The sequence below is a fragment of the Heptranchias perlo genome, unplaced genomic scaffold (assembly GCF_035084215.1).
Source record: "Heptranchias perlo isolate sHepPer1 unplaced genomic scaffold, sHepPer1.hap1 HAP1_SCAFFOLD_112, whole genome shotgun sequence".
NCBI classification, from domain to species: domain Eukaryota; kingdom Metazoa; phylum Chordata; class Chondrichthyes; order Hexanchiformes; family Hexanchidae; genus Heptranchias; species Heptranchias perlo.
In genome coordinates, this window is record NW_027138341.1 from 1432201 (window position 1) to 1452820 (window position 20620).

The window sequence follows — 20620 nt, forward strand, 5'->3', positions numbered from 1 at the left end:
TTTGCTTTGAAGAAGAATGATCTGGCTGACTGAAATAAGTTCATTAGATGAAAACCAAGAAAAATTGACAAGAACCACGAAAAGTTCTTGTATTTTAAGATAATATCTTACGCAATTAAAGAAAAAACTTCTGGCTCGCTGAAATATGTTCATTTGCTGAAAACCAACAAAATCACGAAAAGTTCTTGTATTTGAAGATAAAATCTTTTTGCTTTGAAGAAGAAAGATCTAGCTGACTGAAATAAGTTCATTAGATGAAAACCAACAAAAATTGACAAGAACCACGAAAAGTTCTTGTATTTTAAGATAATATCTAACGCTATTAAAGAAAAAACTTCTGGCTCGCTGAAATATGTTCATTTGCTGAAAACCAACAAAACCTCGAAAAGTTCTTGTATTTGAAGATAAAATCTTTTTGCTTTGAAGAAGAAAGATCGAGCTGACTGAAATAAGTTCATTAATGAAAACCAACAAAAATTGACAAGAACCACGAAAAGTTCTTGTATTTTAAGATAAAATCTTACTCTATTAAGGAAAAAAACTTCCAGCTCGCTGAAAGATGTTCATTTGCTGAAAACCATCAAAACCACGAAAAGTTCTTGTATTTGAAGATAAAATCTTTTTGCTTTGAAGAAGAAAGATCTCGCTGACTGAAATAAGTTCATCAGATGAAAACCAACAAAAATTGACAAGAACCACGAAAAGTTCTTGTATTTTAAGATAAAATCTTACTCTATTAAGGAAAAAAATTCCAGCTCGCTGAAATATGTTCATTTGCTGAAAACCAACAAAACCACGAAAAGTTCTTGTATTTGAAGATAAAATCTTTTTGCTTTGAAGAAGAAAGATCTGGCTGACTGAAATAAGTTCATTAGATGAAAACCAACAAAAATTGACAAGAACCATGAAAAGTTATTGTATTTTAAGATAATATCTTACGCTATTAAAGAAAAAACTTCTGGCTCGCTGAAATATGTTCATTTGCTGAAAACCAACAAAACCTCGAAAAGTTCTTGTATTTGCAGATAAAATCTTTTTGCTTTGAAGAAGAAAGATCTCGCTGACTGAAATAAGTTGATTAGATGAAAACCAACAAAAATTGAGAAGATCGACGAAAAGTTCTTCTATTTTAAGATAATATCTTACGCTATTAAAGAAAAAACTTCTGGCTCGCTGAAATATGTTCATTTGCTGAAAACCAACAAAACCACGAAAAGTTCTTGTATTTGAAGATAAAATCTTTTTGCTTTGAAGAAGAAAGATCCAGCTGACTGAAATAAGTTCATCAGATGAAAACCAACAAAAATTGACAAGAACCACGAAAAGTTCTTGTATTTTAAGGTAAAATCTTACTCTAGTAAGGAAAAAAATTCCAGCTCGCTGAAATCTGTTCATTTGCTGAAAACCAACAAAACCACGAAAAGTTCTTGTATTTGAAGATAAAATCTTTTTGCTTTGAAGAAGAAAGATCTGGCTGACTGAAATAAGTTCATTAGATGAAAACCAACAAAAATTGACAAGAACCACGAAAAGTTCTTGTATTTTAAGATAATATCTTACGCTATTAAAGAAAAAACTTCTGGCTCGCTGAAATATGTTCATTTGCTGAAAACCAACAAAACCACGAAAAGTTCTTGTATTTGAAGATAAAATCTTTTTGCTTTGAAGAAGAAAGATCCAGCTGACTGAAATAAGTTCATCAGATGAAAACCAACAAAAATTGACAAGAACCACGAAAAGTTCTTGTATTTTAAGGTAAAATCTTACTCTAGTAAGGAAAAAAATTCCAGCTCGCTGAAATCTGTTCATTTGCTGAAAACCAACAAAACCACGAAAAGTTCTTGTATTTGAAGATAAAATCTTTTTGCTTTGAAGAAGAAAGATCTGGCTGACTGAAATAAGTTCATTAGATGAAAACCAACAAAAATTGACAAGAACCACGAAAAGTTCTTGTATTTTAAGATAATATCTTACGCTATTAAGGAAAAAACTTCAAGCTCGCTGAAATATGTTCATTTGCTGAAAACCATCAAAACCACGAAAAGTTCTTGCATTTGAAGATAAAATCTTTTTCCTTTGAAGAAGAAAGATCTGGCTGACTGAAATAAGTTCATTAGATGAAAACCAACAAAAATTGACAAGAACCACGAAAAGTTCTTGTATTTTCAGATAAAATCTTACGCTATTAAAGAAAAAACTTCTGGCTCGCTGAAATATGTTCATTTGCTGAAAACCATCAAAACCACGAAAAGTTCTTGTATTTGAAGATAAAATCTTTTTGCTTTGAAGAAGAATGATCTGGCTGACTGAAATAAGTTCATTAGATGAAAACCAAGAAAAATTGACAAGAACCACGAAAAGTTCTTGTATTTTAAGATAATATCTTACGCAATTAAAGAAAAAACTTCTGGCTCGCTGAAATATGTTCATTTGCTGAAAACCAACAAAATCACGAAAAGTTCTTGTATTTGAAGATAAAATCTTTTTGCTTTGAAGAAGAAAGATCTAGCTGACTGAAATAAGTTCATTAGATGAAAACCAACAAAAATTGACAAGAACCACGAAAAGTTCTTGTATTTTAAGATAATATCTAACGCTATTAAAGAAAAAACTTCTGGCTCGCTGAAATATGTTCATTTGCTGAAAACCAACAAAACCTCGAAAAGTTCTTGTATTTGAAGATAAAATCTTTTTGCTTTGAAGAAGAAAGATCGAGCTGACTGAAATAAGTTCATTAATGAAAACCAACAAAAATTGACAAGAACCACGAAAAGTTCTTGTATTTTAAGATAAAATCTTGCTCTATTAAGGAAAAAAACTTCCAGCTCGCTGAAAGATGTTCATTTGCTGAAAACCATCAAAACCACGAAAAGTTCTTGTATTTGAAGATAAAATCTTTTTGCTTTGAAGAAGAAAGATCTCGCTGACTGAAATAAGTTCATCAGATGAAAACCAACAAAAATTGACAAGAACCACGAAAAGTTCTTGTATTTTAAGATAAAATCTTACTCTATTAAGGAAAAAAATTCCAGCTCGCTGAAATATGTTCATTTGCTGAAAACCAACAAAACCACGAAAAGTTCTTGTATTTGAAGATAAAATCTTTTTGCTTTGAAGAAGAAAGATCTGGCTGACTGAAATAAGTTCATTAGATGAAAACCAACAAAAATTGACAAGAACCATGAAAAGTTATTGTATTTTAAGATAATATCTTACGCTATTAAAGAAAAAACTTCTGGCTCGCTGAAATATGTTCATTTGCTGAAAACCAACAAAACCTCGAAAAGTTCTTGTATTTGCAGATAAAATCTTTTTGCTTTGAAGAAGAAAGATCTCGCTGACTGAAATAAGTTGATTAGATGAAAACCAACAAAAATTGAGAAGATCGACGAAAAGTTCTTCTATTTTAAGATAATATCTTACGCTATTAAAGAAAAAACTTCTGGCTCGCTGAAATATGTTCATTTGCTGAAAACCAACAAAACCACGAAAAGTTCTTGTATTTGAAGATAAAATCTTTTTGCTTTGAAGAAGAAAGATCCAGCTGACTGAAATAAGTTCATCAGATGAAAACCAACAAAAATTGACAAGAACCACGAAAAGTTCTTGTATTTTAAGGTAAAATCTTACTCTAGTAAGGAAAAAAATTCCAGCTCGCTGAAATCTGTTCATTTGCTGAAAACCAACAAAACCACGAAAAGTTCTTGTATTTGAAGATAAAATCTTTTTGCTTTGAAGAAGAAAGATCTGGCTGACTGAAATAAGTTCATTAGATGAAAACCAACAAAAATTGACAAGAACCACGAAAAGTTCTTGTATTTTAAGATAATATCTTACGCTATTAAAGAAAAAACTTCTTGCTCGCTGAAATATGTTCATTTGCTGAAAACCAACAAAACCTCGAAAAGTTCTTGTATTTGAAGATAAAATCTTTTTGCTTTGAAGAAGAAAGATCTAGCTGACTGAAATAAGTTCATCAGATGAAAACCAACAAAAATTGACAAGAACCACGAAAAGTTCTTGTATTTTAAGATAAAATCTTACTCTATTAAGGAAAAAACTTCAAGCTCGCTGAAATATGTTCATTTGCTGAAAACCATCAAAACCACGAAAAGTTCTTGCATTTGAAGATAAAATCTTTTTCCTTTGAAGAAGAAAGATCTGGCTGACTGAAATAAGTTCATTAGATGAAAACCAACAAAAATTGACAAGAACCACGAAATGTTCTTGTATTTTAAGATAAAATCTTACGCTATAAAAGAAAAAACTTCATCCTCGCTGAAATCTGTTCATTTGCTGAAAACCAACAAAACCACGAAAAGTTCTTGTATTTGAAGATAAAATCTTTTTGCTTTGTAGAAGAAAGATCTAGCTGACTGAAATAAGTTCATTAGATGAAAACCAACAAAAATTGACAAGAACCACGAAAAGTTCTTGTATTTTCAGATAAAATCTTACGCTATTAAAGTAAAAACTTCTGGCTCGCTGAAATATGTTCATTTGCTGAAAACCATCAAAACCACGAAAAGTTCTTGTATTTGAAGATAAAATCTTTTTGCTTTGAAGAAGAATGATCTGGCTGACTGAAATAAGTTCATTAGATGAAAACCAAGAAAAATTGACAAGAACCACGAAAAGTTCTTGTATTTTAAGATAATATCTTACGCTATTAAAGAAAAAACTTCTGGCTCGCTGAAATATGTTCATTTGCTGAAAACCAACAAAATCACGAAAAGTTGTTGTATTTGAAGATAAAATCTTTTTGCTTTGAAGAAGAAAGATCTAGCTGACTGAAATAAGTTCATGAGATGAAAACCAACAAAAATTGACAAGAACCACGAAAAGTTCTTGTATTTTAAGATAATATCTTACGCTATTAAAGAAAAAACTTCTGGCTCGCTGAAATATGTTCATTTGCTGAAAACCAACAAAACCTCGAAAAGTTCTTGTATTTGAAGATAAAATCTTTTTGCTTTGAAGAAGAAAGATCGAGCTGACTGAAATAATTTCATTAGATGAAAACCAACAAAAATTGACAAGAACCACAAAAAGTTCTTGTATTTTAAGATAAAATCTTACTCTATTAAGGAGAAAAACTTCCAGCTCGCTGAAAGATGTTCATTTGCTGAAAACCATCAAAACCACGAAAAGTTCTTGTATTTGAAGATAAAATCTTTTTGCTTTGAAGAAGAAAGATCTCGCTGACTGAAATAAGTTCATCAGATGAAAACCAACAAAAATTGACAAGAACCACGAAAAGTTCTTGTATTTTAAGATAAAATCTTACTCTATTAAGGAAAAAAATTCCAGCTCGCTGAAATATGTTCATTTGCTGAAAACCAACAAAACCACGAAAAGTTCTTGTATTTGAAGACAAAATCTTTTTGCTTTGAAGAAGAAAGATCTGGCTGACTGAAATAAGTTCATTAGATGAAAACCAACAAAAATTGACAAGAACCATGAAAAGTTATTGTATTTTAAGATAATATCTTACGCTATTAAAGAAAAAACTTCTGGCTCGCTGAAATATGTTCATTTCCTGAAAACCATCAAAACCACGAAAAGTTCTTGTATTTGAAGATAAAATCTTTTTGCTTTGAAGAAGAATGATCTGGCTGACTGAAATAAGTTCATTAGATGAAAACCAACAAAAATTGACAAGAACCACGAAAAGTTCTTGTATTTTAAGATAATATCTTACGCTATTAAAGAAAAAACTTCTGGCTCGCTGAAATATGTTCATTTGCTGAAAACCAACAAAATCACGAAAAGTTGTTGTATTTGAAGATAAAATCTTTTTGCTTTGAAGAAGAAAGATCTCGCTGACTGAAATAAGTTGATTAGATGAAAACCAACAAAAATTGACAAGATCGACGAAAAGTTCTTCTATTTTAAGATAATATCTTACGCTATTAAAGACAAAACTTCTGGCTCGCTGAAATATGTTCATTTGCTGAAAACCAACAAAACCACGAAAAGTTCTTGTATTTGAAGATAAAATCTTTTTGCTTTGAAGAAGAAAGATCTAGCTGACTGAAATAAGTTCATCAGATGAAAACCAACAAAAATTGACAAGAACCACGAAAAGTTCTTGTATTTTCAGGTAAAATCTTACTCTAGTAAGGAAAAAAATTCCAGCTCGCTGAAATCTGTTCATTTGCTGAAAACCAACAAAACCACGAAAAGTTCTTGTATTTGAAGATAAAATCTTTTTGCTTTGAAGAAGAAAGATCTGGCTGACTGAAATAAGTTCATTAGATGAAAACCAACAAAAATTGACAAGAACCACGAAAAGTTCTTGTATTTTAAGATAATATCTTACGCTATTAAAGAAAAAACTTCTTGCTCGCTGAAATATGTTCATTTGCTGAAAACCAACAAAACCTCGAAAAGTTCTTGTATTTGAAGATAAAATCTTTTTGCTTTGAAGAAGAAAGATCTAGCTGACTGAAATAAGTTCATCAGATGAAAACCAACAAAAATTGACAAGAACCACGAAAAGTTCTTGTATTTTAAGATAAAATCTTACTCTATTAAGGAAAAACTTCCAGCTCGCTGAAATATGTTCATTTGCTGAAAACCATCAAAACCACGAAAAGTTCTTGCATTTGAAGATAAAATCTTTTTCCTTTCAAGAAGAAAGATCTGGCTGACTGAAATAAGTTCATTAGATGAAAACCAACAAAAATTGACAAGAACCACGAAAAGTTCTTGTATTTTAAGATAAAATCTTACGCTATTAAAGAAAAAACTCCCAGCTCGCTGAAATATGTTCATTTGCTGAAAACCATCAAAACCACGAAAAGTTCTTGTATTTGAAGATAAAATCTTTTTGCTTTGAAGAAGAATGATCTGGCTGACTGAAATAAGTTCATTAGATGAAAACCAACAAAAATTGACAAGAACCACGAAAAGTTCTTGTATTTTAAGATAATATCTTACGCTATTAAAGAAAAAACTTCTGGCTCGCTGAAATATGTTCATTTGCTGAAAACCAACAAAATCACGAAAAGTTGTTGTATTTGAAGATAAAATTTTTTGCTTTGAAGAAGAAAGATCGAGCTGACTGAAATAAGTTCATTAGATGAAAACCAACAAAAATTGACAAGAACCACGAAAAGTTCTTGTATTTTAAGATAATATCTTACTCTATTAAAGAAAAAACTTCTGGCTCGCTGAAATATGTTCATTTGCTGAAAACCAACAAAACCACGAAAAGTTCTTGTATTTGAAGATAAAATCTTTTTGCTTTGAAGAAGAAAGATCTGGCTGACTGAAATAAGTTCATTGGATGAAAACCAACAAAAATTGACAAGAACCACGAAAAGTTCTTGTATTTTAAGATAATATCTTACGCTATTAAAGAAAAAACTTCTTGCTCGCTGAAATATGTTCATTTGCTGAAAACCAACAAAACCTCGAAAAGTTCTTGTATTTGAAGATAAAATCTTTTTGCTTTGAAGAAGAAAGATCTAGCTGACTGAAATAAGTTCATCAGATGAAAACCAACAAAAATTGACAAGAACCACGAAAAGTTCTTGTATTTTAAGATAAAATCTTACTCTATTAAGGAAAAAACTTCCAGCTCGCTGAAATATGTTCATTTGCTGAAAACCATCAAAACCACGAAAAGTTCTTGCATTTGAAGATAAAATCTTTTTCCTTTCAAGAAGAAAGATCTGGCTGACTGAAATAAGTTCATTAGATGAAAACCAACAAAAATTGACAAGAACCACGAAAAGTTCTTGTATTTTAAGATAAAATCTTACGCTATTAAAGAAAAAACTCCCAGCTCGCTGAAATATGTTCATTTGCTGAAAACCATCAAAACCACGAAAAGTTCTTGTATTTGAAGATAAAATCTTTTTGCTTTGAAGAAGAATGATCTGGCTGACTGAAATAAGTTCATCAGATGAAAACCAACAAAAATTGACAAGAACCACGAAAAGTTCTTGTATTTTAAGATAAAATCTTACTCTATTAAGGAAAAAACTTCCAGCTCGCTGAAATATGTTCATTTGCTGAAAACCATCAAAACCACGAAAAGTTCTTGCATTTGAAGATAAAATCTTTTTCCTTTCAAGAAGAAAGATCTGGCTGACTGAAATAAGTTCATTAGATGAAAACCAACAAAAATTGACAAGAACCACGAAAAGTTCTTGTATTTTAAGATAAAATCTTACGCTATTAAAGAAAAAACTCCCAGCTCGCTGAAATATGTTCATTTGCTGAAAACCATCAAAACCACGAAAAGTTCTTGTATTTGAAGATAAAATCTTTTTGCTTTGAAGAAGAATGATCTGGCTGACTGAAATAAGTTCATTAGATGAAAACGAACAAAAATTGACAAGAACCACGAAAAGTTCTTGTATTTGAAGATAATATCTTACGCTATTAAAGAAAAAACTTCTGGCTCGCTGAAATATGTTCATTTGCTGAAAACCAACAAAATCACGAAAAGTTGTTGTATTTGAAGATAAAATCTTTTTGCTTTGAAGAAGAAAGATCCAGCTGACTGAAATAAGTTCATTAGATGAAAACCAACAAAAATTGACAAGAACCACGAAAAGTTCTTGTATTTTAAGATAATATCTTACTCTATTAAAGAAAAAACTTCTGGCTCGCTGAAATATGTTCATTTGCTGAAAACCAACAAAACCTCGAAAAGTTCTTGCATTTGAAGATAAAATCTTTTTGCTTTGAAGAAGAAAGATCGAGCTGACTGAAATAAGTTCATTAATGAAAACCAACAAAAATTGACAAGAACCACGAAAAGTTCTTGTATTTTAAGATAAAATCTTACTCTATTAAGGAAAAAAACTTCCAGCTCGCTGAAATATGTTCATTTGCTGAAAACCATCAAAACCACGAAAAGTTCTTGTATTTGAAGATATAATCTTTTTGCTTTGAAGAAGAAAGATCTCGCTGACTGAAATAAGTTCATTCGATGAAAACGAACAAAAATTGACAAGAACCAGGAAAAGTTCTTATATTTTAAGATAAAATCTTACGCTATTAATGAAAAAACTTCCAGCTCGCTGAAATATGTTCATTTGCTGAAAACCAACAAAACCACGAGAAGTTCTTGTATTTGTAGATCAAATCTTTTTGCTTTAAAGAAGCAAGATCTGGCTGACTGAAATATGTTCATCAGATGAAAACCAACAAAAATTGACAAGAACGACGAAACGTTCTTGCATTTTAAGATAAAATCTTACGCTACTGAAGAAAAAACTTCTCGCTCGCTGAAATATGTTCATTTGCTGAAAACCAACAAAACCACGAAAAGTTCTTGTATTTGAAGATAAAATCTTTTTGCTTTGAAGAAGAAAGATCCAGCTGACTGAAATAAGTTCATTAGATGAAAACCAACAAAAATTGAAAAGAACCAGGAAAAGTTCTTCTATTTCAAGGCAAAATCTTACGCTATTAAAGAAAAAACTTCCAGCTCGCTGAAATATATTCTTTTGCTGAAAACCAACAAAACAACGAAAAGTTCTTGTATTTTAAGGTAAAATCTTTTTGCATTGAAGAAGAAAGATCCAGCTGACTGAAATCAGTTCATCAGATGAAAACCAACAAAAATTGACAAGAAACACGAAATGTTCTTCTATTTTAAGATGAAATCTGACGCTATTAAAGAAAAAACTCACAGCTCGCTGAAATATGTTAATTTGCTGAAAACCAACAAAACCACGAAAAGTTCTTGTATTTGAAGATAAAATCTTTTTGCTTTGAAGAAGAAAGATCTAGCTGACTGAAATAAGTTCATTAGATGAAAACCAACAAAAATTGACAAGAACCACGAAAAGTTCTTGTATTTTCAGGTAAAATCTTACTCCAGTAAGGAAAAAAATTCCAGCTCGCTGAAATCTGTTCATTTGCTGAAAACCAACAAAACCACGAAAAGTTCTTGTATTTGAAGATAAAATCTTTTTGCTTTGAAGAAGAAAGATCTGGCTGACTGAAATAAGTTCATTAGATGAAAACCAACAAAAATTGACAAGAACCACGAAAAGTTCTTGTATTTTAAGATAATATCTTACGCTATTAAAGAAAAAACTTCTTGCTCGCTGAAATATGTTCATTTGCTGAAAACCAACAAAACCTCGAAAAGTTCTTGTATTTGAAGATAAAATCTTTTTGCTTTGAAGAAGAAAGATCTTGCTGACTGAAATAAGTTCATCAGATGAAAACCAACAACAATTGACAAGAACCACGAAATGTTCTTGTATTTTAAGATAAAATCTTACTCTATTAAGGAAAAAACTTCCAGCTCGCTGAAATATGTTCATTTGCTGAAAACCATCAAAACCACGAAAAGTTCTTGCATTTGAAGATAAAATCTTTTTCCTTTCAAGAAGAAAGATCTGGCTGACTGAAATAAGTTCATTAGATGAAAACCAACAAAAATTGACAAGAACCACGAAAAGTTCTTGTATTTTAAGATAAAATCTTACGCTATTAAAGAAAAAACTTCTTGCTCGCTGAAATATGTTCATTTGCTGAAAACCAACAAAACCTCGAAAAGTTCTTGTATTTGAAGATAAAATCTTTTTGCTTTGAAGAAGAAAGATCTTGCTGACTGAAATAAGTTCATCAGATGAAAACCAACAACAATTGACAAGAATCACGAAATGTTCTTGTATTTTAAGATAAAATCTTACTCTATTAAGGAAAAAACTTCCAGCTCGCTGAAATATGTTCATTTGCTGAAAACCATCAAAACCACGAAAAGTTCTTGCATTTGAAGATAAAATCTTTTTCCTTTCAAGAAGAAAGATCTGGCTGACTGAAATAAGTTCATTAGATGAAAACCAACAAAAATTGACAAGAACCACGAAAAGTTCTTGTATTTTAAGATAATATCTTACGCTATTAAATAAAAAACTTCTGGCTCGCTGAAATATGTTCATTTGCTGAAAACCAACAAAATCACGAAAAGTTGTTGTATTTGAAGATAAAATCTTTTTGCTTTGAAGAAGAAAGATCTAGCTGACTGAAATAAGTTCATTAGATGAAAACCAACAAAAATTGACAAGAACCACGAAAAGTTCTTGTATTTTAAGATAATATCTTACTCTATTAAAGAAAAAACTTCTGGCTCGCTGAAATATGTTCATTTGCTGAAAACCAACAAAACCTCGAAAAGTTCTTGTATTTGAAGATAAAATCTTTTTGCTTTGAAGAAGAAAGATCGAGCTGACTGAAATAAGTTCATTAATGAAAACCAACAAAAATTGACAAGAACCACGAAAAGTTCTTGTATTTTAAGATAAAATCTTACTCTATTAAGGAAAAAAACTTCCAGCTCGCTGAAATATGTTCATTTGCTGAAAACCAACAAAACCACGAGAAGTTCTTGTATTTGTAGATCAAATCTTTTTGCTTTAAAGAAGCAAGATCTGGCTGACTGAAATATGTTCATCAGATGAAAACCAACAAAAATTGACAAGAACGACGAAACGTTCTTGTATTTTAAGATAAAATCTTACGCTACTGAAGAAAAAACTTCTCGCTCGCTGAAATATGTTCATTTGCTGAAAACCAACAAAACCACGAAAAGTTCTTGTATTTGAAGATAAAATCTTTTTGCTTTGAAGAAGAAAGATCCAGCTGACTGAAATAAGTTCATTAGATGAAAACCAACAAAAATTGAAAAGAACCAGGAAAAGTTCTTCTATTTCAAGGCAAAATCTTACGCTATTAAAGAAAAAACTTCCAGCTCGCTGAAATATATTCTTTTGCTGAAAACCAACAAAACAACGAAAAGTCATTGTATTTTAAGGTAAAATCTTTTTGCATTGAAGAAGAAAGATCCAGCTGACTGAAATCAGTTCATTAATGAAAACCAACAAAAATTGACAAGAAACACGAAAAGTTCTTCTATTTTAAGATAATATCTTACGCTATTAAAGAAAAAACTTCTGGCTCGCTGATATATGTTCATTTGCTGAAAACCAACAAAACCATGAAAAGTTCTTGTATTTGAAGATAAAATCTTTTTGCTTTGAAGAAGAAAGATCTAGCTGACTGAAATAAGTTCATTAGATGAAAACCAACAAAAATTGACAAGAACCACGAAAAGTTCTTGTATTTTAAGGTAAAATCTTACTCTGGTAAGGAAAAAAATTCCAGCTCGCTGAAATATGTTCATTTGCTGAAAACCAACAAAACCACGAAAAGTTCTTGTATTTGAAGATAAAATCTTTTTGCTTTGAAGAAGAAAGATCTGGCTGACTGAAATAAGTTCATTAGATGAAAACCAACAAAAATTGACAAGAACCACGAAAAGTTCTTGTATTTTAAGATAATATCTTACGCTATTAAAGAAAAAACTTCTGGCTCGCTGAAATATGTTCATTTGCTGAAAACCAACAAAACCTCGAAAAGTTCTTGTATTTGCAGATAAAATCTTTTTGCTTTGAAGAAGAAAGATCTCGCTGACTGAAATAAGTTGATTAGATGAAAACCAACAAAAATTGACAAGATCGACGAAAAGTTCTTCTATTTTAAGATAATATCTTACGCTATGAAAGAAAAAACTTCTGGCTCGCTGAAATATGTTCATTTGCTGAAAACCAACAAAACCACGAAAAGTTCTTGTATTTGAAGATAAAATCTTTTTGCTTTGAAGAAGAAAGATCTGGCTGACTGAAATAAGTTCATTAGATGAAAACCAACAAAAATTGACAAGAACCACGAAAAGTTCTTGTATTTTAAGATAATATCTTACGCTATTAAAGAAAAAACTTCTTGCTCGCTGAAATATGTTCATTTGCTGAAAACCAACAAAACCTCGAAAAGTTCTTGTATTTGAAGATAAAATCTTTTTGCTTTGAAGAAGAAAGATCTAGCTGACTGAAATAAGTTCATCAGATGAAAACCAACAAAAATTGACAAGAACCACGAAAAGTTCTTGTATTTTAAGATAAAATCTTACTCTATTAAGGAAAAAACTTCAAGCTCGCTGAAATATGTTCATTTGCTGAAAACCATCAAAACCACGAAAAGTTCTTGCATTTGAAGATAAAATCTTTTTCCTTTGAAGAAGAAAGATCTGGCTGACTGAAATAAGTTCATTAGATGAAAACCAACAAAAATTGACAAGAACCACGAAATGTTCTTGTATTTTAAGATAAAATCTTACGCTATAAAAGAAAAAACTTCATCCTCGCTGAAATCTGTTCATTTGCTGAAAACCAACAAAACCACGAAAAGTTCTTGTATTTGAAGATAAAATCTTTTTGCTTTGTAGAAGAAAGATCTAGCTGACTGAAATAAGTTCATTAGATGAAAACCAACAAAAATTGACAAGAACCACGAAAAGTTCTTGTATTTTCAGATAAAATCTTACGCTATTAAAGTAAAAACTTCTGGCTCGCTGAAATATGTTCATTTGCTGAAAACCATCAAAACCACGAAAAGTTCTTGTATTTGAAGATAAAATCTTTTTGCTTTGAAGAAGAATGATCTGGCTGACTGAAATAAGTTCATTAGATGAAAACCAAGAAAAATTGACAAGAACCACGAAAAGTTCTTGTATTTTAAGATAATATCTTACGCTATTAAAGAAAAAACTTCTGGCTCGCTGAAATATGTTCATTTGCTGAAAACCAACAAAATCACGAAAAGTTGTTGTATTTGAAGATAAAATCTTTTTGCTTTGAAGAAGAAAGATCTAGCTGACTGAAATAAGTTCATGAGATGAAAACCAACAAAAATTGACAAGAACCACGAAAAGTTCTTGTATTTTAAGATAATATCTTACGCTATTAAAGAAAAAACTTCTGGCTCGCTGAAATATGTTCATTTGCTGAAAACCAACAAAACCTCGAAAAGTTCTTGTATTTGAAGATAAAATCTTTTTGCTTTGAAGAAGAAAGATCGAGCTGACTGAAATAAGTTCATTAGATGAAAACCAACAAAAATTGACAAGAACCACAAAAAGTTCTTGTATTTTAAGATAAAATCTTACTCTATTAAGGAGAAAAACTTCCAGCTCGCTGAAAGATGTTCATTTGCTGAAAACCATCAAAACCACGAAAAGTTCTTGTATTTGAAGATAAAATCTTTTTGCTTTGAAGAAGAAAGATCTCGCTGACTGAAATAAGTTCATCAGATGAAAACCAACAAAAATTGACAAGAACCACGAAAAGTTCTTGTATTTTAAGATAAAATCTTACTCTATTAAGGAAAAAAATTCCAGCTCGCTGAAATATGTTCATTTGCTGAAAACCAACAAAACCACGAAAAGTTCTTGTATTTGAAGACAAAATCTTTTTGCTTTGAAGAAGAAAGATCTGGCTGACTGAAATAAGTTCATTAGATGAAAACCAACAAAAATTGACAAGAACCATGAAAAGTTATTGTATTTTAAGATAATATCTTACGCTATTAAAGAAAAAACTTCTGGCTCGCTGAAATATGTTCATTTCCTGAAAACCATCAAAACCACGAAAAGTTCTTGTATTTGAAGATAAAATCTTTTTGCTTTGAAGAAGAATGATCTGGCTGACTGAAATAAGTTCATTAGATGAAAACCAACAAAAATTGACAAGAACCACGAAAAGTTCTTGTATTTTAAGATAATATCTTACGCTATTAAAGAAAAAACTTCTGGCTCGCTGAAATATGTTCATTTGCTGAAAACCAACAAAATCACGAAAAGTTGTTGTATTTGAAGATAAAATCTTTTTGCTTTGAAGAAGAAAGATCTCGCTGACTGAAATAAGTTGATTAGATGAAAACCAACAAAAATTGACAAGATCGACGAAAAGTTCTTCTATTTTAAGATAATATCTTACGCTATTAAAGACAAAACTTCTGGCTCGCTGAAATATGTTCATTTGCTGAAAACCAACAAAACCACGAAAAGTTCTTGTATTTGAAGATAAAATCTTTTTGCTTTGAAGAAGAAAGATCTAGCTGACTGAAATAAGTTCATCAGATGAAAACCAACAAAAATTGACAAGAACCACGAAAAGTTCTTGTATTTTCAGGTAAAATCTTACTCTAGTAAGGAAAAAAATTCCAGCTCGCTGAAATCTGTTCATTTGCTGAAAACCAACAAAACCACGAAAAGTTCTTGTATTTGAAGATAAAATCTTTTTGCTTTGAAGAAGAAAGATCTGGCTGACTGAAATAAGTTCATTAGATGAAAACCAACAAAAATTGACAAGAACCACGAAAAGTTCTTGTATTTTAAGATAATATCTTACGCTATTAAAGAAAAAACTTCTTGCTCGCTGAAATATGTTCATTTGCTGAAAACCAACAAAACCTCGAAAAGTTCTTGTATTTGAAGATAAAATCTTTTTGCTTTGAAGAAGAAAGATCTAGCTGACTGAAATAAGTTCATCAGATGAAAACCAACAAAAATTGACAAGAACCACGAAAAGTTCTTGTATTTTAAGATAAAATCTTACTCTATTAAGGAAAAACTTCCAGCTCGCTGAAATATGTTCATTTGCTGAAAACCATCAAAACCACGAAAAGTTCTTGCATTTGAAGATAAAATCTTTTTCCTTTCAAGAAGAAAGATCTGGCTGACTGAAATAAGTTCATTAGATGAAAACCAACAAAAATTGACAAGAACCACGAAAAGTTCTTGTATTTTAAGATAAAATCTTACGCTATTAAAGAAAAAACTCCCAGCTCGCTGAAATATGTTCATTTGCTGAAAACCATCAAAACCACGAAAAGTTCTTGTATTTGAAGATAAAATCTTTTTGCTTTGAAGAAGAATGATCTGGCTGACTGAAATAAGTTCATTAGATGAAAACCAACAAAAATTGACAAGAACCACGAAAAGTTCTTGTATTTTAAGATAATATCTTACGCTATTAAAGAAAAAACTTCTGGCTCGCTGAAATATGTTCATTTGCTGAAAACCAACAAAATCACGAAAAGTTGTTGTATTTGAAGATAAAATTTTTTGCTTTGAAGAAGAAAGATCGAGCTGACTGAAATAAGTTCATTAGATGAAAACCAACAAAAATTGACAAGAACCACGAAAAGTTCTTGTATTTTAAGATAATATCTTACTCTATTAAAGAAAAAACTTCTGGCTCGCTGAAATATGTTCATTTGCTGAAAACCAACAAAACCACGAAAAGTTCTTGTATTTGAAGATAAAATCTTTTTGCTTTGAAGAAGAAAGATCTGGCTGACTGAAATAAGTTCATTGGATGAAAACCAACAAAAATTGACAAGAACCACGAAAAGTTCTTGTATTTTAAGATAATATCTTACGCTATTAAAGAAAAAACTTCTTGCTCGCTGAAATATGTTCATTTGCTGAAAACCAACAAAACCTCGAAAAGTTCTTGTATTTGAAGATAAAATCTTTTTGCTTTGAAGAAGAAAGATCTAGCTGACTGAAATAAGTTCATCAGATGAAAACCAACAAAAATTGACAAGAACCACGAAAAGTTCTTGTATTTTAAGATAAAATCTTACTCTATTAAGGAAAAAACTTCCAGCTCGCTGAAATATGTTCATTTGCTGAAAACCATCAAAACCACGAAAAGTTCTTGCATTTGAAGATAAAATCTTTTTCCTTTCAAGAAGAAAGATCTGGCTGACTGAAATAAGTTCATTAGATGAAAACCAACAAAAATTGACAAGAACCACGAAAAGTTCTTGTATTTTAAGATAAAATCTTACGCTATTAAAGAAAAAACTCCCAGCTCGCTGAAATATGTTCATTTGCTGAAAACCATCAAAACCACGAAAAGTTCTTGTATTTGAAGATAAAATCTTTTTGCTTTGAAGAAGAATGATCTGGCTGACTGAAATAAGTTCATCAGATGAAAACCAACAAAAATTGACAAGAACCACGAAAAGTTCTTGTATTTTAAGATAAAATCTTACTCTATTAAGGAAAAAACTTCCAGCTCGCTGAAATATGTTCATTTGCTGAAAACCATCAAAACCACGAAAAGTTCTTGCATTTGAAGATAAAATCTTTTTCCTTTCAAGAAGAAAGATCTGGCTGACTGAAATAAGTTCATTAGATGAAAACCAACAAAAATTGACAAGAACCACGAAAAGTTCTTGTATTTTAAGATAAAATCTTACGCTATTAAAGAAAAAACTCCCAGCTCGCTGAAATATGTTCATTTGCTGAAAACCATCAAAACCACGAAAAGTTCTTGTATTTGAAGATAAAATCTTTTTGCTTTGAAGAAGAATGATCTGGCTGACTGAAATAAGTTCATTAGATGAAAACGAACAAAAATTGACAAGAACCACGAAAAGTTCTTGTATTTGAAGATAATATCTTACGCTATTAAAGAAAAAACTTCTGGCTCGCTGAAATATGTTCATTTGCTGAAAACCAACAAAATCACGAAAAGTTGTTGTATTTGAAGATAAAATCTTTTTGCTTTGAAGAAGAAAGATCCAGCTGACTGAAATAAGTTCATTAGATGAAAACCAACAAAAATTGACAAGAACCACGAAAAGTTCTTGTATTTTAAGATAATATCTTACTCTATTAAAGAAAAAACTTCTGGCTCGCTGAAATATGTTCATTTGCTGAAAACCAACAAAACCTCGAAAAGTTCTTGCATTTGAAGATAAAATCTTTTTGCTTTGAAGAAGAAAGATCGAGCTGACTGAAATAAGTTCATTAATGAAAACCAACAAAAATTGACAAGAACCACGAAAAGTTCTTGTATTTTAAGATAAAATCTTACTCTATTAAGGAAAAAAACTTCCAGCTCGCTGAAATATGTTCATTTGCTGAAAACCATCAAAACCACGAAAAGTTCTTGTATTTGAAGATATAATCTTTTTGCTTTGAAGAAGAAAGATCTCGCTGACTGAAATAAGTTCATTCGATGAAAACGAACAAAAATTGACAAGAACCAGGAAAAGTTCTTATATTTTAAGATAAAATCTTACGCTATTAATGAAAAAACTTCCAGCTCGCTGAAATATGTTCATTTGCTGAAAACCAACAAAACCACGAGAAGTTCTTGTATTTGTAGATCAAATCTTTTTGCTTTAAAGAAGCAAGATCTGGCTGACTGAAATATGTTCATCAGATGAAAACCAACAAAAATTGACAAGAACGACGAAACGTTCTTGCATTTTAAGATAAAATCTTACGCTACTGAAGAAAAAACTTCTCGCTCGCTGAAATATGTTCATTTGCTGAAAACCAACAAAACCACGAAAAGTTCTTGTATTTGAAGATAAAATCTTTTTGCTTTGAAGAAGAAAGATCCAGCTGACTGAAATAAGTTCATTAGATGAAAACCAACAAAAATTGAAAAGAACCAGGAAAAGTTCTTCTATTTCAAGGCAAAATCTTACGCTATTAAAGAAAAAACTTCCAGCTCGCTGAAATATATTCTTTTGCTGAAAACCAACAAAACAACGAAAAGTTCTTGTATTTTAAGGTAAAATCTTTTTGCATTGAAGAAGAAAGATCCAGCTGACTGAAATCAGTTCATCAGATGAAAACCAACAAAAATTGACAAGAAACACGAAATGTTCTTCTATTTTAAGATGAAATCTGACGCTATTAAAGAAAAAACTCACAGCTCGCTGAAATATGTTAATTTGCTGAAAACCAACAAAACCACGAAAAGTTCTTGTATTTGAAGATAAAATCTTTTTGCTTTGAAGAAGAAAGATCTAGCTGACTGAAATAAGTTCATTAGATGAAAACCAACAAAAATTGACAAGAACCACGAAAAGTTCTTGTATTTTCAGGTAAAATCTTACTCCAGTAAGGAAAAAAATTCCAGCTCGCTGAAATCTGTTCATTTGCTGAAAACCAACAAAACCACGAAAAGTTCTTGTATTTGAAGATAAAATCTTTTTGCTTTGAAGAAGAAAGATCTGGCTGACTGAAATAAGTTCATTAGATGAAAACCAACAAAAATTGACAAGAACCACGAAAAGTTCTTGTATTTTAAGATAATATCTTACGCTATTAAAGAAAAAACTTCTTGCTCGCTGAAATATGTTCATTTGCTGAAAACCAACAAAACCTCGAAAAGTTCTTGTATTTGAAGATAAAATCTTTTTGCTTTGAAGAAGAAAGATCTTGCTGACTGAAATAAGTTCATCAGATGAAAACCAACAACAATTGACAAGAACCACGAAATGTTCTTGTATTTTAAGATAAAATCTTACTCTATTAAGGAAAAAACTTCCAGCTCGCTGAAATATGTTCATTTGCTGAAAACCATCAAAACCACGAAAAGTTCTTGCATTTGAAGATAAAATCTTTTTCCTTTCAAGAAGAAAGATCTGGCTGACTGAAATAAGTTCATTAGATGAAAACCAACAAAAATTGACAAGAACCACGAAAAGTTCTTGTATTTTAAGATAAAATCTTACGCTATTAAAGAAAAAACTTCTTGCTCGCTGAAATATGTTCATTTGCTGAAAACCAACAAAACCTCGAAAAGTTCTTGTATTTGAAGATAAAATCTTTTTGCTTTGAAGAAGAAAGATCTTGCTGACTGAAATAAGTTCATCAGATGAAAACCAACAACAATTGACAAGAATCACGAAATGTTCTTGTATTTTAAGATAAAATCTTACTCTATTAAGGAAAAAACTTCCAGCTCGCTGAAATATGTTCATTTGCTGAAAACCATCAAAACCACGAAAAGTTCTTGCATTTGAAGATAAAATCTTTTTCCTTTCAAGAAGAAAGATCTGGCTGACTGAAATAAGTTCATTAGATGAAAACCAACAAAAATTGACAAGAACCACGAAAAGTTCTTGTATTTTAAGATAATATCTTACGCTATTAAAGAAAAAACTTCTGGCTCGCTGAAATATGTTCATTTGCTGAAAACCAACAAAATCACGAAAAGTTGTTGTATTTGAAGATAAAATCTTTTTGCTTTGAAGAAGAAAGATCTAGCTGACTGAAATAAGTTCATTAGATGAAAACCAACAAAAATTGACAAGAACCACGAAAAGTTCTTGTATTTTAAGATAATATCTTACTCTATTAAAGAAAAAACTTCTGGCTCGCTGAAATATGTTCATTTGCTGAAAACCAACAAAACCTCGAAAAGTTCTTGTATTTGAAGATAAAATCTTTTTGCTTTGAAGAAGAAAGATCGAGCTGACTGAAATAAGTTCATTAATGAAAACCAACAAAAATTGACAAGAACCACGAAAAGTTCTTGTATTTTAAGATAAAATCTTACTCTATTAAGGAAAAAAACTTCCAGCTCGCTGAAATATGTTCATTTGCTGAAAACCAACAAAACCACGAGAAGTTCTTGTATTTGTAGATCAAATCTTTTTGCTTTAAAGAAGCAAGATCTGGCTGACTGAAATATGTTCATCAGATGAAAACCAACAAAAATTGACAAGAACGACGAAACGTTCTTGTATTTTAAGATAAAATCTTACGCTACTGAAGAAAAAACTTCTCGCTCGCTGAAATATGTTCATTTGCTGAAAACCAACAAAACCACGAAAAGTTCTTGTATTTGAAGATAAAATCTTTTTGCTTTGAAGAAGAAAGATCCAGCTGACTGAAATAAGTTCATTAGATGAAAACCAACAAAAATTGAAAAGAACCAGGAAAAGTTCTTCTATTTCAAGGCAAAATCTTACGCTATTAAAGAAAAAACTT